The sequence below is a fragment of the Mustela lutreola genome, chromosome 16 (assembly GCF_030435805.1).
Source record: "Mustela lutreola isolate mMusLut2 chromosome 16, mMusLut2.pri, whole genome shotgun sequence".
NCBI classification, from domain to species: Eukaryota; Metazoa; Chordata; class Mammalia; order Carnivora; family Mustelidae; genus Mustela; species Mustela lutreola.
In genome coordinates, this window is record NC_081305.1 from 19,198,371 (window position 1) to 19,224,577 (window position 26,207).

Genomic DNA, 26,207 nt, shown 5'->3' on the forward strand with positions numbered 1-26,207 from the left:
CTCCCTCCTTCTGGTCCTGAGAAAGGAAGGGGCTGGCCTGGAGAAGCACGCCCACATTTATGGGGACTCAGGGACTCCCACCCTGAGCTGGTTTTTCTCGGGCCACCCCCATCCCCAGGCCGGCCTCCCCACAAAGAGGTCTTTGTGGGTCATCTCGTGCCTGAGAGCCAGCAGATCTGGGCTCACAGTCCTGCTCTCATTTGTTGTAGGCCTTGAATTACTCAGCTGCAGAATGGGGCGGGTGGGATGTGCCCGTGAGAGGCATGAGAATTCGGTGAGCTAGCAGTCCCGTTCCTGCCCCTTGTGGGGCCCCGCACTCTGCGTCAAGCTGGTTGGATGATCGACACATCTGAACTGGTTTGAGTCAACAAAGGGGCTTTCCTCCTGGGTCTGGGCTACCGGCCACTGGCTATACATGCCAGGGCTCCGTCGCTTGATGGTAAGATAAAAAGGGAGTGTTTCAGACTGTGGCCTCAAAGTCAGCATAGTTGTCTTTTGACTTTCCTGTGTGTCCCTAAATATATGTGGGAGCGGGGTAGTGGAAAGATTGACAGCATGGGCTTAGCACCTTAGGGTTCTGGTCCTGGGTTTAAGTCCTGGATCTACCCTGTACCAGCCGACCTTGGGCCAGTCCCTTGAACTCATGAATCTCCATTTCTTTACCTATAAATTCAGGCCAATGGTGACATCTGTCTTGTGGGCAATATTAAATAATGGATACAGAGCACTTAGCCCAGTGCCTGGTGTATGGTAAATACCAACAAATGTCCGCGTCTTGTAATGTTTTATCATTGTCATTTTTTCTACTCTCATGGCTTGGTAGTCCTTCATGCTGTGCACCAAATATTTGCTCTTTGCCTCTGGGTAAATTGTAGAACTGTGTTTTTGACTCCTTAAAATTAGGCAGGGCCTCTGATTTGCTTGGGGCCAATGAAATATAAGGGAAGATGAGTATATCACACTGGCAAAAGTTTTAGGGGCTACCTTTGCCTCTCCTGCCACAGGAACAGTGATGAGCAGAAACCCTGCCCTGAACATAATAGTACAGGTGATAGACTGTTTGTGGGGACAAGCTACTGAGTGGGGGGTCCACCTGGCTTCTCCTGATTGACACGTGTGGGCCGGCCCTGGTATGACGAGACTGTGGGTGGTCAGTGGCCTTCTGCACGGTCACGTGGAAGGAGAAGACAGGGCTGAGGAGTTCCTGCCGTCCCTCCCACAGGAGTATTGGAGTGATGGAGGCAAGCAGGCCCGGCACCCTCCTCCCTCCAACGGGAAGGCTTGGGATGTGTGGGAGGCCGCACGGCATGGGGACCAGACTGCGGCTGTGCCTCGCCTCTTTGGAACCGGTCGGTCCTCTGCCTGCACTACCCCCTCTGTTTCTCTGCAGTGAGTATGGGCTGTTGGTACATCTTGCAGTGTAGACTTCCAAGTGACTCCTGAGGATCTGTGCTCATGAGGCTTTGGACAGTTGAAAACCCACATCCTCCTGGGCCAGCTAATGTGTGACTCACACTCATTTCTCTTCAGGTAAAGATGACAAATAGAAAGTCAACCCCGCACGATTTCCATGGCGAGCGGCAAGATACAAATGCCACAGCTGAGAGATGGAGCCTCAGTGTTGAAAGGGACTCTGAGAAAAGGAGATCGGGGGCTGAGATGGGCAGCAGGTCAAGCCCCCTCTGGGAGATGATGCCGGGACTTTGCGGGCAGGTGGCCTGGGTTCAAAACGTGCTCTTGGTCCTTGGCAGCTGCTGGGGCTTACGTGGGGGCACTCAGGATGCCCCCGCCCCCCGCCATCTGAATGCCTTAGCTTGTGCTCCCTAAAATAGATTAGCACCAATACCAAGAGCCATCTTTTTTTGTTTCACAGCAGAAAGAAAATCAAACTGAGCTCAGGGAAACACTCACTGAGCTCTTCTTCCATGCTGGAGAGCTGGCTAAAGGCTGCTGCGGGCGGTAACTCTTAAGGCTTAGGCACCCTCAGGAGACCGTGAAGCTGGCAGTCAGGGAGCCGGCTGGGAAGTTCGCCTCCCATTCTCTGGGACTTGGGCTCTGCATGTAAAGCAGGGAGAGGCCAACGGTGTCTTCCCTGACACCCTGAAAGGGGGTGCATGCAAGCCATTCGCAAACAACAGAGCTCTGTACAAGCGTGAGGAGTTTGAATTAGTCTTGAGTCCGATGCTCTCCACTTGGAGGTTATCCCTGGTTGTGTCTATGTGTCCCCATGAGAGTTTACTGGGCTGTTCCAGGGGACGACTTGGTCAGAGAAATTCTGTTGGAATTGGCTTCCGTCAGGGGGCCTGGGAGGCTCTTCACGCACATTTCCTTGGAAGAGAGAGGGCTGTTGGTTCCATCCATCGTGCGTTCTTCACCGAGGGCCAGCCCCCATGTTCCTGTCCTCAGGAAGGAGTGGAACTATATCCTGCTTGAAGAAATGCTAAGCATCTGGCCCGGCGGCCATGTGCCAGAGGACTGGCTTTGGCACAGGCGCAGAGGGAGGCCGGCTACATGTGTCCTCATCTCCAGGAGGGGAGGAAGTGCAAGTGGTTGGATACCAGTGAACCTCAGGGGGTCCCTTGAGAATTGGGAAAGTCTTATTTTTAAAATATCACTGACTTCTATGATTTCCGAGCCCAGATGTCCCTAACTGAGCTTCTTGATTGTTTCTTCCTTGGGCTTTTTAATTTTTGAAAATAAAATCATTGTGGTCTCAGCTTCAAAGGTGACCTGATTAGAGCTACCAACCACACGCTTCCTGGCAGGGTAGGGGCGGCTTTCTCCCTTCGCGTTCAGAGCTCTCGGGAGCGGTGTCGTGGGTGTGCTGTTTTCTCTCCCGGAAGGTGGGAAGGCAGCAAGCTTGACTTACGGATGAAAACCCCAGAAGTCAGTTACCGTGGTACAAAACTGTAATAGAGGCCTACGTGGAGTTAGGCAGGGTGCGAGGCAATGCGGGAGCAGAGTTATTGCTGTGGATGAGCCCCAAAGGGATGGGGAAGGAGGCAGAGACACAGGTGATTGTGTGGGAGTGTCGAGCTTATGTCCCTGAATCTGCTTGGGCTGTGGCTGGCAAAGGAGAGGTACTTGAGCAGATCGATCCAAACAGTTTGGAGCTCTGAGAGGAGTAAAAAGGGCTCGTGGACATTTCAGCAGGAGCAGTGTGGTTTAAAGGCTGACAGGCCTGAACTTGGTAAGAAGTTCCATTGTGTAGAGCAAATGCTGGTGGCCAAGGGGTGTGTATGAGATTGGGAAAGGCCTGAAACACCAGGGACAAGGCCGACAGGGTCAAGTCCGGGTTTTGGAAAGATCTTCTGATTAAACACCCCTTCTGTGGGAAGTCACTATCTCTGGCTGGCCCTTTCCGGCTTCTGCTCTGACCCATAAAGAAGTCCTTTCTGAGAGCGAGCTGGTTCCTGTTGTTGACCTTGGAGGTTCCTGAAGGACAAGTCCTTTCATCCTTGTTTTTGTCCTTGAGAGAGCAATGCACATTTGGTTTGGGGGTGGGTACGATGACTTCCTTACCATGACCATTCCAAAGCTTTGGCCACAACCTCTGGAACTTTCTGCCAATGACCCAGATTGTTCTACTACGGGGAACACTGTCTGAATTCATCTCTGCAGTTTGCCTGGTGGCTAAAAGCTTGAGGTTTGGGGTCTGTAGTCCTGATGTTGAATCCTATTTCAGTGACTTTGTCGCTTCCTAACCTTGAACAGGTATTTTCTTCTCCAAATTCAGCTCCCCAGCTGGCCACTGGGGGTTACTATAGATGCAGATAACACACCCCTTTCCCTCCACACTGCTTAAGAGGTCTCTTTCTTCCCAGATGGTCGAGAGGGAGTTTTGGAAGATCCTTGGGCAGCGCTGTCATGGAGAAGCTCCAGAGCCCCGGGCCCCTTTTTAATCCCCTTGCAATCCCCTTTTTAATCCCCTTGCAATTCTGATGACAACGGTTGCTCCTATTTCTGTATGTGTATATGGCATGTGCCATTCTGTTTTTTTTTTTTTTTTTTTTTGGTTTAGGTACGTGTGCAACACACATTTTGTAGGCCGCATGGGTCTGTCTTTAGATAAAATATTTTGACAGTGCATTTCCGTCTTGCTTCTTGCGCCTATCTCTTGGAGGTCCTAGGACTTGTTCTCCCTGAGCCTTAAGCTCTGTGAGCCAATAAATCCTGAGTGTCCCCAGGGGTCAGCCTGGCTAGCTGCAGGCCTGACCAGAATGTGGGGCAGCCCAGCATCAGAGAAGGCCGGTTCCCTGGGCATTACGCAGCTCACATACCTTCTGTCATGGACTGGGAGATGGGGGCCTGGAGAGCAGGATGGGGAGACTTGTCTAAAGTCACAGGGCACATTGGTGGCAGAGGTGGGTGGACATCTCCCCTTCCTCGGCCCCTTTTCCTGCTCTCAGCTGGGGCCCCGAGTGTTGCTGGCCGTGTTCATTGGGACCACACTCATTCATTCTGCAGGCCTGCCTCTCCTCCCGTAGGTGCCCAGCTCCTGTTGCTGGCCCGCTTCAAACCTAATTTTATTCATAGCCAGGCTGCCCGATTTACAAACACCCAGAATTCAATCCACAGGCATCTCTAAACTCCTTCTCCTGCCCGGCTCCTGGCTGAGGGGGGAGGGGGTTTGTACCCTGGAAACACTCAGGAATCCCTCCAAGACCAGTGGACTCTGGCACCTGTGGGTGTGGGGACCTGGAATTACAACCTCCCCTTGCTCCTGGCCCCTCACCAGGCCTGCAGAGAACATTAGTGTGGGAGGCAGTTTCATGATTTTCTCAAGGGTGAACTGTTGTCCAGTGTAACACATAACAAACTGTCACAATTGTTTCAGTAGCTTGAAATAATTCAAAGAGAATCTTAAGGGGCTAAATCGAAGTGCTGGCCAGTTCCTTCTAGAGGCTCCAGGAAAGTCCATTTCCCTGCCTCTGCTGCTTCTGGGGGCCGCTGTACTCTGACTCGTGGGCCCTTTCTTCATCTTTCAAGACAGAGATTTGGTATCTTCTTTCTCTGAATCTGCTTCTGTTGTCACACGCTCTTTCTTCTGTTGCAGATGTCTCTCTGCTTCTCTAAGGACATTTGAGATTACATTAAGGATTCACCAGATAGTCCAGAATAATCTCTGCCTCGAGACTCTTAATTACATCACGTGTAAGGTACTGTTCACAGGTGCCTGAGAGTAGACATCCTTGGAGGCCATTCCTCTACCACGGTCAGTTCACGCCACGTCCATTTGACAGACTTGGAACTTGAGGCCTGGAAAGTTTGACTAGTACAGGAAATTGAGGTCTGACGCCTTCTCCCTAATCCTAGAATTAGGGTTTTGAGGTCCTTCTGGGACCTGTGGGCTGGTCTTTTAAAGGGACTAATCGGACAGTTTTCTCGTATTGGTCGGTTGTTTCTGGGGGTTGGGGGTCCCTTCACTGTTCCTTCGAAATTTCGGGCGAACTCTCCCTGTTTTCCTCGTCACTAAGCTGGAACGAGTAATGCCCACCCACTGACCCTGCAGGGTTTTCGGGAAGGTTGCCGCAATGAGAATGAAGGCTTCTAGCGCTCCTCTCAGGCCATCAGATAACGACAACCGTCCTCCCTTTCTTCCATCGGTCCGTGGTGGACCGACCTGGGCCTCTCCCCAGATCCCCTTTCGGAGGGGCAGGTGCAGCCACCTTCCTGCTGCTGGGAGCTTTGGAGGCTGATGACTCACGGCTGCCCCTTCCCTGCAGAATTGCTCTCCGTGAGACGGCCTGTCTCCGTGCAACTGTCCCGGCTGTCCGCTCCCTTGACCGGACGAAGGGGAGCGTGCGCGGCGGGTCTTCTGCCAACTGGGACCAACTTTTGGTGCAATTTGTGCTCCAGAGCTTCCCCAGAGGTGAGGCTCGTCTCTGCTTGAGGTCACATCCTTCGTGGTCCCTCCCCTGCCCTGTGCAGCTGTCCTCACTGACTCCACGTGCCTCCGTCCTGCCACAGGCTCTGCCTCTAGGGGATCAACCCCAGTCACTCTCCCTTTTGCCTTCTGTTAGGAAGCCCGGAGAGCATCATTCCAGGGAAACGAGTTCTGGAGACCGGCCCCCAGCGTGAGATGAAGAAGCGGCCCCAAACTCCGACTGAAGAGAGCTCATGGGCGTTGGCATTTCGAAGGCTTATCGGTGCCCTTCTGTCTAATTGAATATCAAGGTACAGTTAGACTTCACCTTCCTCCTTTATTACTGGGTCTGTAAATCTTATAAAAACAACCTTTAATGGTAGAAAAATGCCAGGCAAGTGAGTTCTCTCATCTTAGCTTAGTTTCTGCCGCCGACATGAAGTATCTATTTCAATCTTCGTAGCCACCTGTGAGATACGTAGTGTCTTATCCCCCTTTTGGTTACCAACTTGGTCAGAGGCTGAGGCCTCCTGGGTTTCTGTCTCCGGCCTGGACCTCTCCATTAATCAGCTGGCTTTGGTGTCTGTTAATTCTAATCACAGAACCCCTGGATTCATACCGTAGACTGGCGGGCTTGAACATCCACAGTTTACTCCCCCTGGACTGGGACCAGGGGGCCAGCATGGTCAGTTTGTGGTGAAGGTTGTCTTCCTGGCTTGCAGATGGTGACCTCCTCACTGTGGCCTCCCATAGCGGGGTTCGGGGGAGTGAGGAGTATGAGGTCTTTAACAGAGACATTTGGAGGGGATACAACTCAGTCTTCCTGACTAAGGGAGCATTAAGTAATCATACTGGAGCTCAACCTGGCATGGGGGTTCTGGTAGATCTTGTAGAACATTCCTCGAGTTTATCCCCAACAGAAGGTGAGTGAGCTGGGATATTTATCTCCCAAGTCCTGACAGTCGAGGGGTGAGGGCTGCTACCAGGAGGTACGGAGTCCCCAGGCGTCTGGTGCCTGTGTTAGCTGAGCACATGCCGGTGATCGGGAAGGGCCTCATGCTCGGTTGCAGGTGCTTGTGGTTGAAGCCTGCCTGGGTCTGCGTGCCCAGGTGTGAGGGAGTGGGAGGGAGAGCCGACGAGGTCTGCCAGTGGGCCTGAGGGCGGAACCCTGAGCATGCCAGCTCTCTAATCGGAGCCTAGGAGAGGTTCCTCATAACTTCCAGGGGCCAGTCTCCTAAGGAGGTGTGGATGCAGAAACCCCCGTGGAGTGAGCTGCTAAGAGAAGGTTAGGAGCAGACCCCGTGGGAGGAAACCTCCTGGGTGAAGGAAGTTGAGTGTGGGGGGTCAGGAGAGAGGGTTCTTGTTTCCAGATCAGAGACTCAGGAGTGGGCTTTTGTGCTGACAGGATCTCTCAGGGCGTGAGGGGGAGGTGGCAGGTGCAGGAGGCATGGTCCAGGGAGGGAGGACCGGACGTGTGAAAAATTGAAGGCCGATCAGAGGCTCGAGTCCAGACACACTGGAGTGACTGGTCTGTGGTATATTGAGAGCCTCTTCTGAACTGGGAGATGAGGGGAGAAGGGAAGGGGAGACCAGCTCAACGAGATGGCAAGGGTCGATGCTGGGGCTCGGTTTGATGCTTTTTGTTTTTCAGGAGAACATAGGCAAGGTCAGGTGTATGTGCATGTGGGGGGCATTGGTATCGTCACCCCATTTCTTCTATGTTTTTGAGTTGAGTGAGCAAGAATAATTTATTTCCACTTACGCAGAAACACTTCTCATAGCTATCAAGATGATGGTCTTTTCTTTCATTGAAAATAAATAACAAACTGAAAGCTCACACACACTTAATGACTTTTTCATGGTCTTGAAATTACTTACTGGTTTCTCTTGTCAGCATTGTGTATACCAAATGCAAAATACACTAGTATTTTTGAAGGGCAATTTGGAATCAATAGTAGAATCAATAATGCACGTAGATTTTTGATCTAACAATCTCGTGAACTTTGGTAACTTTCATGTTTGAAAGGCAAAAGGAGAAGATGTCAAAGAGAGATGAAAATATAGAAGGGAAGGGCTTCTCAGGTGTTCAGAAGTGATAAATGGACAAACAGCTTGCATTTATTGAGCACTTACTATAATCCAGGCTGTCGGTGAATGTTTTCCAGCCATTTAGTTCCACAGCGCTGTGAAGGGTATGACACCACTACCCTGGCTTTGCAAAGGAGGAGTAGGAATCACAGTAAGGTATTACGTAAGTTCCTACAAGTTAGAGGACCAGTTAGTGACGGAATGAGGAGAAGTAAGTTCTCCAAGTTCATTGCCTCCATGGAACTTTCCTTAGCCTTTTCATCTGATACTCAACTCTGTATAATCTCTTCCTTTAAAAAAAAAAAATCTCCCCACTCTGAAGCTTTACCGAGACACAACTGACATGTTATACTGTGTAAGTTTACAGTGTACAAAATGATCTGACATATTTATATGTTGGGAAGTAATCACCACAGTAGGGTTAGGGAATGCCTCCATCACCTTACATAAGTACTGTTTCTTCTTGTGATGAAAACATTGAAGAGCTACAGTCTTAGAAACTTTCAAGTGCATGATTCAGTGTTGCTCACTATAATTGTCACACTGTACACTAGATCCCCAGAACTTACTTGTCTTCTAACTGGAAGTTTGTTCCCTTGGACCAGCATCTCCCCTCTTCCCCTGCTCTGTAGCCCCGGGAAACCATCATTCTACTCTGTTTCTATGAATTTGCCTTTTTCAGATTCTACACATAAGTGAGAACATACAATATTTCTCCTTCTCTGTCTGACTCATTTCCTCTTCGCCGCATTTCTTTGGTCCCGGTGGGCCACCAAAGCTCAAATCTGGAGACCCGCATGATGCCAAGAACTTAGGTGCAGTTGGTATATTTGGCATATTTCTTTGCAAGTTTCATGACAAATAAAAAAAATAAAAATAAAGTCTCACTTCCCACTAACAGATAATAACATGTTAATGGAACTGATCACCAAATTATGATGATGAAAGGGAGAATTCTATACTTTCGGAAGTGATTTATAATGATAAACATTACTTTTTCTCTCCCTTTCAGTCTTACCAAAAAAAAAAAAAAAAAAAAAACCAATCAAACAAACAAACAACAACAACAAAAAAACGCAGGACGAGTCTTGGGTGTCATGTAATGTTCTTCCTTGACTGCTCTGCTGAGGTTTTCAAAACTGGCATTCGGAACAAGTGTATTAATTTGAATTTGAAGTCCTTTTGTACTAAAATGATGGGATTCAGGAACATATAAAATTACATGTGTTTGTTGTCTTTGATGTAAGATGGATACTCAGGCGGTCCGACTTGACAAGAGATAACTGTTTTCCTGACAGGAAATAAAGATGCCTAAACACTGAGAGTTAACATTGGGAGTTGTAGTTAGATGCTTTGACACTACATTTGGAGCATGATAATAACTTCTCAGAGTTCCTGACTTACCCCTCCGCCTGCCGTCATATGTACTTCCATATAGTTTATGGTTTTAATATTATTCTGCGGGTTTTTCCAAATCCTATTACAATGAACTTCCTCTCAGAGAAGACCCCACTGAGTAATGAAGAACAATGTTTGCATTAAACTTAAGGTTGGATTCTGGGGGCTGAAACCGGGTACTTAGACCTCTCGCATTTCTTTAGGTGAGGATGTAGAGAAGCTAATTAATTTGGTCAAGGAAAGCACTTTGTAACATTGCAAATTCTGTACTTATGTTAGGGGAGGAATTTAAATTCTGTGGACTCTTCTCTGGAACACCAGAGACCTTAGTCCAGAGGGGGTCTTGAAATGGCTATCCATAACCACACGTGTGAATGTCCCATCCACAGTTGCTAATGTTTCCCATCGTACACATGGGGCCAGGTTCTTCAAGAGTTCCCAGGAATTCTGCAGTTTGTTTAGGGTGCCAGATCCCAGGATACTGAACTGGGATGAGGAGGTACACACCCACACAAACCCCCATGTAGGACAGCATGTGCTTCGGTCAGAACGACCTAGTGGCCAAGAGCAGGGGGGGGTTCATGCCCCAGGCCTAACACTCCTGTGTGTGTGACATTCCTCTGTAGATGGAGGCACTTTCCTTCTCTGGAAAAGGAAAAAAAAATCAAGGAGGAAGATGGGAATATCCCCAAGGTTCCTCTCAGCTCAGGTGGGCTAGGATGCTGCCACCCCAGGTCTGATCTCTGTTCCTTCTGGCAGTCCGCTGTAGCTCCTGGGGCCTTCGGGTGGCGGGTGAGTCACCATGGCAAATGCATTCCCATACTGCCCAGGCAAGGCACGGGGACTCGGGGGATAAAGGGGAATGATAGCCCTGCTGGGTTTTTAATTACCGTGGCTGGTTCAGGTTGGAGAGAGGGCTTTTCCTTTAAACACAGGGTACTTGCAGTGGACAAAAAAAACATGCAGGTCAGTCTGTGGGCAGATCTGATCATTGGCTAAATATGCAGGGCACTGAGGAGGTGGCTGAAGGAGAGGACATCCTTCTCAAAGGCCACTGCTCTCTTGAGTCGCATCATGGTATTGTCATATTAATACGGAGCAAGTAGTTTTGAAGAAATTATTAAAAATTAGTGATGGGTTCTGAAACGCAAGATGACAGATTGGTGCCCAGGGTGCTGGGGGAAAGAATAATTTACAGCCTTCAAGTGAAATCTCAGGTTGTTTGTTCTTCATTTCTAGAAGCAGAACACAACATTGGCAGCATGTGCTGGGTAAATTAACCTTTTGTTAATTCTGGAAGCTGCCGCCAGCCCCTCCCCCTCCCTCTCTCAGCTTCAGCAATGAAGCTGACTCAAAGGGGGGGGGCACATTGTCCCAGTGTATGTGCTCACTCACAGGGCCCCCAGTAGTGCAATACTGCCTTCTGGACTGGAAGCCCCCTGAGGGCAGGGACCGTGCTGGTTTCGTATTTCTGGTGCCTGGCACATAGTACGTGCTCAATAAAGATTTGTAGTATGCACAGCTCCTGGGAACAAGTCAGTGGCTGAGTAGCAGCACCAGCAGGAAGGCGATTTTCCTACAGGTCCTGTTACATGGAGGGAATTCGGGAGCAGGGCTGTCTTTCCCTTGGCCATCGCAGAATCCACTCTCCCATTAGGCCATCTTCAAGGCTTATTGGAGAGCCCACTGCAGGGGAGGAGCCACCTCGCCCAGCCTGGCCACAGCCTCTCACAGGAAGGCAGGGAGTGTCTGTGGCTCTGTGTTGGGATGCGAAATAACTAGTATTTCTGTGCTCATATTCTCATGTGGACATTATTCAGCTTTTACTAATTGGCTTTACAATTTTCTCAGTAGTTAATATTCATCTGTCAAAGATGGAAGCATAAATAAATAACTTCAGTTCGAGCACACCTTCTTATTAGACCATACATCATGTTAGAAAGTTCGCATTCTTTAACCAGGAAGATGAAATTAGAAACATCTTGAAGAAGCCTTCTTGTTATCAATCATGTCATCTTGAACATGTTTCGAAGCTTGCTGCTGGCATCAAGAATAGATGTTTTATTCAAAAGAATGTATTTAAAGAAAATGACAGCGCTTTTCGATTTCAGTTTTTTAAAAACAGGAAATCTTTCAAGCCCTCCTGACTCAAGCATTCTAGTGCCTTGGCAGATACGTGCCTTGGCTCTGGCCTTTTCTGGATGGGCCCATAAGGGTGTAGAATTTCCTGACCCTCTAGAAAGGGTGTGGGGCAGAAAGACAAACTTATGGTTCAGCTGACTGTTCTGGGTCCTGTGTGGCTTTGACAAAGGCACTTACCTAGTCTGGGTTTTGGTCTATTCTTTTATGGAGTGAAAAGGTTGTATGAAGTTAATGTTTTAGCTCAGGCTGCTATGACAAATGACCACAGACTTGTTGACTTAAATAGCAAACATTGATTGCTCACCATTCTAGAGGCTGGAAGTCCAAAATCAAGGTGCTGGCGGATCCAGTATCTGGAGAGAACACTTGTCTTGGTTTGCAGATAGCTGCCATCTTGTTGTGTCCTCAAGAGGTGGAGAGCAGAGAACAAGATCCGTGTCCCCTCCTCTTTTTAGAAGAGCATTACTCTCATCATGCTGGTCATACCTTCATGACCTCAGCTGGCCCTTCTTACCTCCCAAAGGGCCCCCACCTCCAAATATCACTGGGGTTACGATTTTTCTGCTCCTGGCTCACAGCCTGCTCCTTCCAGTATGAAGAGCAGATGGCTAGACATCCTCCAGTGCCCTCCAGCTCTGACCTGCTTGACCTCAGGAGAGACAGGATGAAGGGTTCCCCTGGCTCTGTATCCAACCCCCTCCTCCTAAGAGGGCTCAGGATCTCTCCCCAACCCCAGCCACACCTACATGAAGTTCCACAACACAGTGTGGGCAGTTAGGGAGTCCCTGAACTCCCTAACTGATAGGATCTTTGCCTCAGCTTTATCCTGCTGCCTGTTATGACCTTGGGTAAGTCACTTGCCTTCCTTGGCCTCACTTTCTCCAACCAAAAACAAGGCAGTTGTCAGACAGGCTGATTTCCAAGAGCCAAGTTTTACTCATCATCCTGGGGGTTACCAGATAGCGAAGGCCCGGATATATTTCCACAAAACAAATGGAATCTGATCTGTTTCCTCAAAGCCCAGATCCTGTGGGTCAGTGTGTTCCTTATAGGAGAGATAGTTTGGAATCTGTCAAAGGGAACCAGCAAATGCAGGGACTCAGGCCATCACATTTAGGCCCCTGGTCAGCAACAGAGGTCGTTCTAGGGCCAAGAGTGCTCAAAGCTTTTTCCCTCCCCGATGGTCCTAGAGGACCAATAGCAGCATCTAAACCCCACTGAACGGGCATTCAACATCAAACATAGTCTAGTGTGACTTCCTTACTTGACAGCTGAGAAAATAGAGACTCTGAAAGAGGGACTCCCTGGCCTAAGATCACATCCCAGGTGGTGGCAGTTGTGGGTCCAGAACCCGAGGCCCCACCGCTCACCACCATGGCCACCCCCGCCCCGGCCCAGCCTGCAACGCTCAACTTGCTTCTCGTTTAAAAGCATGAACACAACTCCTCAAAGTGCACAACTTAATTTCGAATTCCTTCCGTTCTTTACGCTTAAATATAAAGTCATAGTTTGTAAAAATGCATAAACACCGAACCTACACTCAGCCGTATGCTGCCAGCCACACCCATCTGCTGCCCCAAATTTCCAGCATGACTGGCTGTCAAACACTCATCACGGACAGTTTGCCAAACACTTCGCAGCCGGATCGCTCGGAAAATTAACCATGTTAACTATGTCTGCGATATCTCCTATGAATCAAATGTCAACATGTGACCTGTTTCCCTCCCTGCCCCCGAAAGCCGGGAAACATTAGGTTGCATGCGTGAAGGCCATGGCCAAAACGGGAATGAGCACAGAGTCCAGGGCTAAGAGCCCACACAGTCCAGCAGTATGGATGCTCCTGGAAGCAAGATGCAGGAGGATCTGAAACGCCGAAATAACAGACAGGGGACCTCAGCGGAGGGAGAAGCACGTCCTGCAGGCAGATCATGGGCGTCTGGACCAGGCTCTGGAAGAGGCACCTGCAGAACTCGACTCAGGGCCCCAGGGTGAGGACGCATAGTGCCTGTTCGAGGAGCAGAGGACAAGTGGCAGTAGGGTCGGAGAGGTTGGTTGGAGTCCAACCTCAAAGACCTTGATATGGCCTGAGGGCTGAAGCCCTCACGGGAGAAGCGACCGGTGGTTGAAGAGGGAAAATACAGACTGTGGAGAAGAGACCATCTGAGGCTCCAATCTTGGGTATTCTGTTTACCAGCGGGTGACCTTTGGCAGTCACTCAACCAATCTTCTCTAGGATGGGGCACTTGTAGGATGGGCCGTGAGAGCCACGGAGTGCTGTGCATGTGCTCAGCTTCCCAGAACGTGTGTCGCCGAGGTTCAGAAGGGCAATCCGGGGTCAGGACAGTTATTATCCTGGTTCACAGGCAAGACACTGGGCCCAGATAGGGACCTCTCCTTTACGCCGCTGAGCTTGAGTGAGCTTCCCACTTACGTGGTGATGTCAGGTGTCGCACGCAGCCCGATATTAGCACATGTGCTTGTCACAGTCTGGGAGGGGCCAGACACGAGCTCAGCAGCATTTCACAGAAGCTGACGTATGTGCTCTTTGCAGTGGCCCTATGAGGTTGGCGTATTGCTGTCATATTATGGGGTGGGGAAGGCTGTCACTGTTCTTATCAGCCCACGTCAGGAGTGCCAGGTTGAGTTGATTTATCTGCACTATGTCCCATACACAGAGGTACCAGTTTCCTGGCTTGGGGTGGAGTCAGGTCTTGTTGTCTCTGAAGGCTGCCTGGGCCACCAGGCCTGTGCCACCAGGCTGCCAGCCCCCGGCCCCGTAGCGAAGCTCCTATTCTTCACCAAGGCTTTGCAATAAAAACACCGCCTCCTCCTTTATTCACGGTGTCCAGGAATTCCCAAACCTAGACCTTTGTTCAGTAAACAAGCTGACTTCAAACAGTTTGAATCCTGCTGTTACAACTGTAGTTTTGTAAAAGAAAAGGGAAGAGAAGCTCTTCCGAGAGCATAGATGGGCTGGCACAGTCCTGGGAGTGTCATTGGGCTGGGGTAGCTTCGACTCATCTGTCGGGTTGCTTTGCCACTTTCTTGTGTTTTTCTTGGGGCAAGTGCTCTTCTGAGGTCGTAAGGGGTCCTGGTCTCCATGGGGTACCCCAGGCCCTGTAGCATCCATCCCACTTTCCCGCACCCTCCTGGCTTCTCTGCTTCTGTAAATCAGGATGTGGCCTGCCCGCCACGGATATTTACCTTTCCCTGCTTGTCAGAAAGGGTCGTGTTGTCTCCGTATGGACACCTTCAAGGAAGGAAGGCCATCGGCTGCCCCCAGGGTCAGGCCTGGGTGTTAGGATTCCCTCAAGCTGTGAGTACAAAAAATGGGTGAGCTCCTTGGGTCTTCCTTAAATTAAAACTCCCAGTGGGTCTGGCTTTCAGCAACAGGGTCTGCCCATGCTATCCAATAGGTAACTGTCTGTGGTCTGTCCCAAGGTGATTTCATTACCAAAGAGGCTTTGTGTGGGCTGGAGCCTCCTTGCACCCACCCCTGATGTTGTGGCTTTGCTAACAGTGACAATGAGAGCGGTAGCTGCTGGTAGTCACAAGGGCCTGTGCCGAGTGCCAAGCACTTTGCAGACACCTTGGGTTTTATTTCTCCCCACAGTCCTCTGCAGTAGTTTACTTTTATCCCCATTTTATAGGGGAGGAAACTGAGGCCCAGGAGACTCCAGAAGGTGGTCCTCATAGGTGGCAGAGACATTTTCTCACCTGGGTGTGGTTATCTCGAAGGCCCCGCGTCCTTTCGTCTCTCAGGAGTGCAGGCGTAGAAAGTTATTTTGTAAATTCAGTTGTAGCACGCTCTTGGAAGAGCCTGTTAGTTCCAGTCTGCTTTCTGGAGGCCCTGCTGGGAGAGCTCATGAGTCCATCTGGTCAGCACTCTTCTTGAAATGTTCTCAGTTCCAAACATAAGACTGAAAACACCCGCCCACTTGGGGCATTTTTTTTTTTTTTTTTAAAGGAAGAAACTGTGAAGTATGCCAAGTTTTAGAACTACAAGGGGGCCTTAACGGCAGTGTCTCCCCAGCTTTTATACATGAGAAACCTGAAGCCAAGGAGGGAGGGAGCAAATTGCTCCAGGTCCTGGAACAAGTGAGTGGCGGATCTACGCACCCACGGTTGACCCATCTCGGGGCGGGGGTGGCTGAGGGACGGAATGCTTGTGACATACTTGGTCCAGTGCTTGGTATATACAGGTAAGCCGTATCTGGGGAGAGGTGATGAGCCCCCCCCCCCCCCCCCGCAGGGCGGTGGGGATGGAGTGAGAGGGGAAGGACCCCAGAAGGAAATGCCGTGGGAGCTCGTAACAGGCTACGAGGGGTAACTGTCAGAAGTGGATGGCTCCTGGGTTAGTCCATTTCAATCCCTTTGAAATGGGTTTCAAAATATAAGGATTTACGCGATGGACAGGGCAGAGGGAGGCCTTCTGGGGGGAAGGAAGAGCCATGCGAAGGCATGGGGGGTTCAGTAGAGCAGGATGTACTGGGACCTGCATCTGCCATCTTCTGGACTCGAGATACCCAGACGCAGACAAGGCGAGCACAGACAAGAAGAAAACAGGCATCTCAGTAGCATTATCAACCATAAAAGCAGTAGGGAGAGAAAATGGTAATCCAGCCTGGAAATGAAGTTTGAGAGGCATTTTAACACCTTTGTTCACTGACATCTCACGAGCTCCATGCAGAGGCTCCGAGTTCATGAAAATGAGGCAGCTGGCTGCCCTCCTCACATGCCTTTTCCCCGTGTCACCTGAATTGTGGGCCTGGTGGCTTCCTGGAGAGCAGGGAAGCCACTAGAACCTCTGTTTTCCCTCTGAGCTGCACCTATGGTGGCTGTCATGTGCCGCTGGGTCAGAACCGGAGACGGTGGGAGTGGGAGGACCCATCATCAGAGCTGCGAGAGTGGTTCCCGTCATTCTTTCATTCCTCTCCCCAAATTACGTTGTACTCAAACTTTACAAACATGTTCATTTCTGACCAGATCACAGCAGCATGCAAAATGCCATTTATTTTGGAATGCTAAACCAAGGTCTGCTTTCTTCGGTTCTGTTATGTTTTGGGACTTTTATTTGTTCCATTTCCAGAATTGATCCCAGGTCTTGAGGTCGTGGATCTGGGAGTTTTCTCCTGAAAAGGGTATCTGTGTAGACATGCATATGTGGCTCAACTGCTCAGAAGCAGAGCAGAGTGGGTACCTGGAACCAGCCATGCCTGAAGCCTCCCTACTTATCAGGCATGTCTGACTCACAGCCCCTTTGTCCCTGATGGGGGTGCTCTAGATAAGCAGGTCTGAGCACACCAGTCCTTTCTGGTGAGCTCACCATCATACTCTTCCCCACCATACAGCACTCTGTGGGCACATCAGAAACCCTGGGGGCTTCATCTGGAACCCTACAACCACAAAGTTTTTCCCTGTACGATCTAAGGGGGGCATTGAATGATGTGTTTTTTTCCATGTTGTCCTGAAATTGCCTAGGTGAAAAATTCATCTCCAGATGTCCACCCCCGGGGTGGTCTGGACAGTATCTAGGGCCTTCATTCTTCCTACAAACTTGGTGGCTCAGAGAGGTTCAGGAACATGCCCAAAGTCACACAGTTGCTGAGGGTTGGAGCAGGGCCAAGAATCAGGAGAGTCTGGCTGCAAAGGTGGTAGGTGAGCTCAGTTCTGGAACAACCACTCTCCCCAGCATGTGGCTATGGGCCATCTACACTGTATCAGTTAAAGTGAGTTCAAGAACTGTTCTCCTCAATCCCTGTGAGCTGGAGAAAGAGTGAGGGGCCGCCCTGCAAAGGCAAGGGATGTGAGCACCAGGGGGAGACAGGGGAAAAGGCCCACAATGGGGAGGGGTCCCAACATGCAGGCTTCCGAAGGAAACTCTAATGACTCAGGCTTGCTAGACTGGAGGGGGAGGGGGTAGGGAAACGTCTGAATATTTGAAGACCCCGTGAAAAGGCATTGACTGGTTCCCTGTGTTCCTGATATGTAGCACTAAATTCAGTTTTGATCTGAGGATGGACCTTGTTTGGGATGCCCAAATGTGCAGGACGTGATTCAGTGGGTAGTGAGCGCTCCGTCATGGAAGCCTTCTATCAAAACAGAAACCACCTGCCACTTCAGCGAGAATTTCAGTATTCACTAAGTGTCCTGGGGGTGGGCAGCAGTGACAGCCTTTTAAGCCTCACATAAAACTGAGCCAAAGTTTTAATTAATTTCCCAAAGATTCCAGAAAACATTAGAGACAGACATAAAGTTTCATGGGACAAGATGTTCTTTCCAGTACTATTTATTATATTAAACATTAGAAACAACCCAAATGTCCCCAAATTGGGTATTGGAGAGGTAAAAATATGGTACCACTGTATAATGCAATATTCATTTGTCATGCAGATGAGGTTTAAAAACAGCATTTAAGTCGCGAGAAAAAAACTCACCACATGAGTAATGTGAGTGAATGATGAGTGAATGAGGAGGAATGCAACGTTGTACAAATGTGTGTATGCAGGAAGGCATAAATATGCACACATACACGCAAGTTGATTTAGGAAAAGGAAAAAGCATAGTGGATAGACTGGAGCAAGATGTAAGCCGCGACCGGGGTCCAGTGGTGAGCTAACCAGGGCCGCCTCCTGTGCGCTGTGCCCAGAGTTTCTTACCAAGGGCCTGCATCGCTTTTAAAATCAAAGCACAGGTTATTAAAATGCTATTTTGGAAGATTAGAATGACATGGGGAAAGACAATAACGTGGTAAATGACAAATGCAGAATGCAAGAATGTGCGTAGATTATGACCCTAATTATGCACATAAATGTAGTTATTTATTCCCTGTTTGTTTCATGTTTGCCAAAGTATTGCCAACAGCATAGGCGAACACACCCGCGTACACCCTCCCTCTCTCCCCTGGGCGAGGCTTAAAGCAAGGGTCTGAAGCCACTGATGATTGTCCCTGGGCAGTTGGATTTGGGTAATTTGGTTTCTTGACTTTATTTCTTCAGGGTTTTCCAACTTTTTGTTTTGTTTTGTCTTCTTTTTAATATGTATAGAATGATGAGGGAAGCCCTAGAAAGGCCAGAACAATCCCGGAGCTTATTAGGAACCCAAGGATTGTTAGTTCCCCTTCCTGCTGTTCAGAACCTTCTTAATCTCACTGAGAGGGTCAGACAGCCCAAGACCTTCAGTCGGAGCAAAGGGGAGGCCTGCTGGGCTGTGTGCTCTGCAGGGGGTTAGTCCTGAGCCCAGGCCACCTGGCCCCCCTTTCTCTAAGATAGGATAACAGGCATCATCCTCAAATTCGGTGGGGGTTCCTGCCAGGCATGACCCTAAGAACTATGCGATTGTCACTGTGGAAAATGGCTCAGGAAATCTTAGGTCTCTTCAAGATGCCTTGTTAAACACATCCAGCCAGACTCAGCAGCTGAAACCAAACTTTATAATCCCTAGAATCTCAGCGAAAGTAAACAGGGGGTGATGACACCCCCGGAGTGCACATCAGGTTTACTCATACTTTTATAAAGAGGTAATTTGCAAAAGTGCAGTTAATCCCACCGTGCTTTATAATTTAAATGTCGCTGGAAATGATTGCTGACATACAACTGATTAACAGCGGCCCTTAGTGCCAAATAAATCAGCATCTAACCCAGAGCATGTATGAAGACGGAAGGAGATAAAAAGAACCTTCTCCCCCACCCCCCTCCCTGTTATTTTGATAGAATGCCCAACTTTTCCCAGAGGATTGGGAATGTGGCTAAAAGCTATTTTCTCACAAGAAAAAGACACATAAATGATAAATTGTCAAAACCCAAGTGTGATTTTTCCTTATGGAGAAATCGAATTACGCCCTCTTACTTTGATATGCTTGGGAGGACCTGTCCATCACTCTGCCCAAACCTGGGGCAAGGGGGTGGTGAGGGGAGGCCACCCCTGTCTCCCCACATCCTAGAAAGATAAGCCACCAGTTCCCTCCTTCCCAAGGCATAATACGTTTATGCTTTTGCCTTTGATTCTGCGAGCAACACGGTTTCTTTCCAATAAATTCCTTTTTTTTTAAAGTTAGTGTTTGTTTTTGTTTGACACCCCTTGCTCCTAAAAAAAGTCCTGATGTCAGTGTGTTGAAGGAAAACAATTCTCAGGTGTTGAAGTTTTAAGAGTTCTTTTAAAAATACACACAAAAATCAAGTAGTTGAAAGGACTTCCTTCTCTGGCATTTCTACTAAAAATAAATGCAATATTTTCAAGGAAAACATGTCTGAGTTCGTGGTGGTGAGGGGAATCTCTCCTGGGTCAGCTGTCCTCTAGATGTGAGGGGATCTTTCTGCTGTCTTTCGCGAAGATGGTTCGGTGTCATACTTCATCCTGATCTGAAGACCTGGGGCTCAATGGCAAGTGTGGGCCCTCCGTGGGTATTGTCACTGTCTTACTGAGGGTTTCTTCTTTGGCTTCTTACTAACCAGCCTCCCTGGCCCTCTCCTCACTCCCTGACCCCGGGGGCTGCCTATTCCTGCCGCTGACTTCTCCCTCAAGGCCCAGGTTGCAAGGGCAGAAGCAGGGCGCAGGATGACCCAGGGCTCTTACCTGGGAGAGGCTGACCTCTGACCTACAGGAAACTGCCCTCTGAGCGGCCCTCCGGCAGGGTCACCTTTCCTACCCTTTGCTCAATCCCTGGCTCTTCCCATCAAAAAATCTTGCTCTCTTCCTTTCAAATGCATTTTTAAAGGTTGTAGTCCTTCAAACAGAGGCCCTGTCTCTCCAGAAACTCAATTTCAGCTTTGCTAAATTGACAGCAGTGCCTCAGCGGTGGGAAAGGAGTGTCTCTTAAAACAAAAGAAATAATTACGTCATGCATTGTGTTTACACCAGCGTGTATCGGAAGTGGGGCTTGCATTTCTTTTGCTGTAATCCCCGCGTTTTTTGTCTGGGCGTCTTCTCTGGAGACAAGGGCCTTCAAGTGGGTCACAGAGGTGCACCCCTGTACCTAGAGGTCCTATTATCTAGGATGGTGGTTTGCCAACTTTGTTCTTTTTTAAAGCAGCAGAACCTTTCTTTTCAAATGATCTATATAACATAGATCCTGCCCAAGGAAAAACCAGGGCACACTTAACACTGATTTCCAGTGGTTTAAAGTTAGCTGACCTAGATATTTACATATCTTTAAGTAATATTCTAATTATTTATTACTTTGACAAGAGGAGGTCAAAGGTGGATACCGCACTTGTGTCTGCCTTGCTACAGCTCTCAACTTCACAGGTCAAGGTGGTACGGTTGGCTGTGACTTGGGTGAGCATGCCTGTTCAAAGCAGACCTGTGGACATCACAAGAAGGACCAGAAGGCAGGCTTTTCCATCTCCCTGTTTTGAGTGTAACCACATTTCCCAGAAGTTCTGGCAGGGTGATAATCCTGTCCAGGCCGGATGGAGCGCTTGCTGGGGACCAGATCCTGTGCTAAGGGTCACACACCTGTTGTCTCATTCAGTGCCCATGGCAAGTCCTAGGATGTAGGTACTATTTTGCTGATAAGCAAAGTCAAGTTCAGAGAGGTAAATTAACTCACACATGATCGCTCAGTAAGTAAAAGACACCCCTGGGATTTGTATCCTGGGGATGAGACTCCAGAGCCCATCACCTGGAGAAGCTTTGCAAACTGTAATCTCTGTAGCTGTAGCCACTCCTGTTTCCCCTTCCCGCTGCCTGCGCTTGCTGGTCACCGCGTTCTGCCCCAGTCTTCCCTGCTCTTCTCCCTTGCCTGGAGACAGCCCGCTTCATGTCTTCATCTCACGAAGAGCCCCCAGGGCTGCCGACACCCATTCCTCCTGTTACTCAAATGCAACCATCACTAGAGCCTGATCCTGGCATCTACAGGAAAGGTAAGATGGAAAGCGAATGCCCCCAGACTTGCAAGGAATGTGCAGAGAAAATGGTTGGTGAAGTGTGATTTGAAACTCTAAACTCCTCCTGGGCTGGAAGCTGGCTCCTGCTCCTGGTAGCTGCTGGCTCCAGCCCTTTGACTGTGTCACCGGTGCCTGTCAGAGGAGGAGCTCTCCTTTTAAGGAGAACTGAGCTGGCAGATTTTCTTCCCCAGCTTCTTGCAGGCTTCTGCCCACATCGGCTCAAGATGGAAGCCATGTTGGCAAATATTTTGCCCAAACCCTAACGCATCCAGAATAATCCGTTTGGCCGCCAAGCCTCTTCTCCTGTGGCACACCATTGCTTCCATCTTGCTCCTCTCAGTCTGGTCCGATGGAAGAGATAGCAGGAAACCTGTTCTCCTGTCCCTTCTTTTACCTCCAGTCCTAACGTGGAGAAGGCAGGGTGGAGCCCGCTTAGGGGTTCAGTGACAAGACTAGGTCTGGAGAGGAGGCTGGGGGGTGGTGGGCATCCTGGCAGGGTCTTACCAGGGTAAGGAGGACCGGCGGCCCTTGGGTCCGGGCAGCAGGAGAAGAGACAGTGATTTTGTGGAACGTGGAGTCTGGGGTGACTGCCAGAGGTCTTCAGTTTACTGGCCATGCCTGCTGGTTCTCAGTACCTTCTACCTCGTTGTTCTGTCCTTGAGGTTTCTGATCACTCTGAGTCGCACCATGCCTCTGCTCAGACAGCATTGGGCTTACCCCATGCTTCCAGCACAGTCCACCCTGCCTCTTCAGCTAAGACTTGTGCTCTTTCCTGGACTCCCCCTCTTTCTAGCTCAACAGCATGGGCCATGAAGCCCCTTGGTGCCCAGCTTTTGGGAGACTCCACCCAGCAGCTCTGGAGATCCTGGACCTCTTATTTCCCTCCTCTCTCTGCTCAGTTTTCTGTCTGATTCACCCATGACCTCCCGGGAGACTTCCAGTTTGTCATCTTAGACTGGCCCAGGGAGAAGATGTCTGCTTGATAAAATGCCAGGGTTTCCATTAGCTTCGAGTGTGACTCTTGTGCACTCTTTCTTTGGTGGGTTTTCTCCCCTCCATGCTCTGCTGATCCCCAGCCAAGAAAATCTCCCCAAGATCCTGGTTGTATGCTCTTGTTCATGTCTGAGTCCCACTCAGTGCGTGCGATGATGCTTCTTTGGTGACCTGTCTACACCTGCAGGGGGCCTGGCCTCCATAATCGAAGATGGTGTACTCAATCAGCACATGAATCTTTCTAATTTAGCTGATTCATTTTGTTGAATACACATGACTCATCCATCTAGAAGATCCTCACATTGTAAATTCTTGTATGTCTAAAAGAAAATTACATTCTCCCCTCTTCCACCCCACAGTGCCTTTACTGCCATGGGCCGGCCGTTGTCTTGCATACAGGTGGCATTGACATAGAGAGGAACTAAGTGGAAATGGAGGGAGGGACATGTGAACCCAGGATTTAGAGCTTCACCAGAACAGAAGCCTCAATGCCTCACTCTATGAAAGCTGAAACAGAGTCTTTACTTATAGGAGGAACTCAATAAATGACCACAGGGAAGGAAGAAAGAAACCATCCGTGCTATTCACTCTTCCCCAGGGAACCTGTGCCTAGTGTCTCTTCCTGAGTTTCCAACCGGGGTATGGTGGATTTCTGGTGGTCTGTGGGTTTATGGTCTGTGAGCGGATCTTTCCCCCAAGTGTTCTGAAATGGAGAAGACTCTATTCAGAGTCAGAAACCCTGAATTCTAGTCCTAGACCATTTAGAGGTTTTCCTAATCTCGCACTAGTCCATGAAGCCCATTGAGACTTGAATTTTCTATCTAAAGAATGGATTACATAGTGGTAGAATTTCTGAACTTGGACATTATCTACGAGCCCTCCTAGGGGTGGTGAGAAGCTAGCCCGTCTACCTGTCAGGGACATTACCGGGATCATCAAGGATGGTGAATGTGACAGTTACCCTACAGTCTTTGTCATCACGGCTGCTCTCTGGCCGATGCTCTGTGACCCCTCCAGCAGGTGATGGGGTGGGTGTGGCTTCCAGGGACTTGCACTCTGGCTGGACGGAGGCCGACCTCAACTCCCCACTGATTTCCCACCATCCAGAGCAAGGCTGACTTGGGAGTTCTGCTCTGCATCTGCTTTAGACCATTAGATCACGAGCCTAGGAGTCCAGCCTTGGCCCCTGGTTCTCCTTGCCTGGCTGGGCCTGAGCAAGGCTATGTCTAAATTCTCCTTCCTCAGGTTTTATTCCACAGGAATATCTGATCCAAAAGAGAGAAGGGACGGACCCTCCTTCCGACCCCCACCCGATGTTTTTCTCCCAGTTTCCTGCCCCCAACCCCAGACTTGAGCCCGGTAGTGGTCTGTCAGTCCTCTGTACTTCCAGGCAACTGAGCTTAAACAAATAGCGGATTTTGTCTTTTTAATAACCAGAGAGAAGAAATCTCATATAAAGGGAGTGAGAGTTGTCAAAATCCATGCCAAGGGTCAGAAATGTAGTTGAATGTTTTGTGCACATAACTCTGTAATTTGTAGATTCGTGTGTGTAGGGAGTGGAGCCTGGACCATCAACGTACAAACAGTCTGTCTAAACGAGACATTCCAGGAAAGCGAGGCACATTAAGCTTTCTCTTCCCATATCCCGAACGGAAAAAACAATTCCTCCAGCAACCACATGAATGTTTTATTGCAACGGGGCTATATGGCGTCTGACGGTCATGCACTGATTCTGGGGCTTAGCACCAGAATCTGGGTAATGGTAGGGAGGGCCCGCCCTCTGGGGCAGGAAGGAAGGCATCCCAGTTCAGGTCAGGTCGTTAAAGCAGACGGCTCAGCCATCCAACGCGGCAGTTGCGTTCAGGTGCAGCTGTAGCTGAGAATTCTCTCTCAGAGCCGGTGCTCAGGACAGCACTGAGGAGGCCCCAGGTATGACCAGGACTCAGGCGTCTGTCCTTGTCCTGGCTAGGTGCAGTGAGTAAACTGCGGCTCGGCTCGGGTTGGGTGCGTGGCTCCCCGTTTCCCCCAGCTGCTCTCGGGTGGGGTTTTGCGCTCTGCCTGCCGTTTGCAAGTGCAGGGCTCCCTCAGGGGCTCCGGGAAGTCAGCTGATCTCTGTAGCAGCTCCTTGCTTCCTGGATGCTCAAGACTAGACCCACAGGGCCCTTTGCATACTCAAAGGAGACCCCACTCAGAGTTCAGCGAGGCCTGTACTCCCCCTTCCTTCTTGGGCACTGCTTTCCGCTCCCCCAGCTGGCCAGCAGCCTCTGGGCCTGACACTTTCTCCCTCTGTTTATACGGACGCCCGTTCACTTCCCATGCAACTCAATGACCTGAACTGCGAAAATTTGATAAGACAACGTAATTGTCAGCTTTCCTGTCTGCTCAGATGAGCTGGGTTTCTCCATAAGGTGAGCCGAAGTGTGAGCCGAGCCCCTTGATTAGGGCACTAGAACAGTGCAGCTAGATGAGGGAGTCCCGGCAGAGGCCCCCAGACCTACTTCTCTGCACCCCCTTTCAGATGGCGCCCCTTTTGCCGACTTTACCAGGGCTATCCTCTGGATGGTAACAGAGAAGTGGGTCCCAGACCCTTGATGTGCCCGATGGGGACAGCTCTCAGCTCCTTCCGGGGAGCTTGTTTTCAGGGGAGCAGTGAGTGGGTTTGACGGGAAGGCACGATCCAGCTGTGTGGCCGCAGCCCAAGGGCTTGGTGTCAGACGTCTTCCTCTGTGGCAGAGGAGGAGGGGGATGGTCGTCAGGAGAGCTTTCCTAAGTCCTTGTGAGTTACTCATGACCGTTCAGTGGGCTTCTGTCTTTTCCTGTGTCTTTGCTTCGGCATCAACACTGCAGCTGGGGCCCCATGCTGATTTTAAACCAGGTGTGCTCATTTTATTGAATCCTCCCAGTAACTCTGTGGGAGAGGAATAGGAAGGAGTCTTTATTCCCATTTCGCAGATGTGGATCCTGAGGCTCAGAGAGGCGAAGCAACTTTCCTGAAGCAGCACAGCGAGCTAGAAGCCTCAAGATTCAGAGAGGTTGTAGTGGACACTGTCAGGGGGCTGCCCAGATCCCCTCAGATCCCTTTTTCTGATTCTGCGTGCCTGGTACCCCGCTCCGTGGACGGTGCCTCTAACTCTTGTACCCGTGACTCTCGCAGGCCTTCCCTTGGACTTCGGGAGCCTGGAAATCCCACTGCCTCCCGGGCAGCCTGTAGGCAGTGAGCATCCGGTGCGGGGGTTGCAGAGGGCCACCCTCCTTCCCGCAGGCAGGACAGACTCTGAGGTGTGGTTTGTGCTCCAGAGCCCCCCGGGGTCCCGTGGAACCTGGGACCACACCTGGAGTTATTATGCCTTTGCTGGGCTTCTTCCCTTTCTCTGTTTCTTTCTCCTCCTGCTCCGCTGTTTCTTGCCCTTCTTCCTTAGTAAATCTCTTGCACGTGAATTCTCATCTTCAGGTCTGCTTCTGGGCAATCTGACCTAAGATTTGGAAGTATGTTTGACCCTCGCCGGCCTTTCCGGGAGCCCCACAGCCTTGTTTCTTGTCTCATGTGACCAGCACGTCCCCCTGTATTGTGAGTTTGGGAAACGTCTGTTTGGGATCTCTGCCTCGCCCCAGAGTCCCAAGCACTGTGGAACAGGAACTGGAAAGATCTCTGAGGGGTGGATTCCTTAGCCTCTGCAGTGCAGTCTCATCATCTGTAAAATGGGACTAATCATCGTGCTGATATTAAGGGACTGTTGTGAGCAGTCAGTGAATTTGCATATGCAAAACAGCACTGGGCACCTACTGAGCACCATCAATGTTAGTGGTTTTTTTAAAAAAATATTTTATTTATT

General features: G+C 49.9%; 1 long non-coding RNA gene across 1 annotated transcript in view; it reads left to right on the plus strand.

Annotated features, from left to right (window-relative positions):
- The window catches only part of LOC131818453 (uncharacterized), a 61,894-nt gene that overhangs the window by 12,281 nt on the left and 23,406 nt on the right, over positions 1 to 26,207 (plus strand). Inside the window, exon 2 of the long non-coding RNA XR_009348830.1 lies at positions 6,024 to 6,177. This is a non-coding gene — a long non-coding RNA (uncharacterized LOC131818453). The remainder of the gene's footprint in view (positions 1 to 6,023; positions 6,178 to 26,207) is intronic.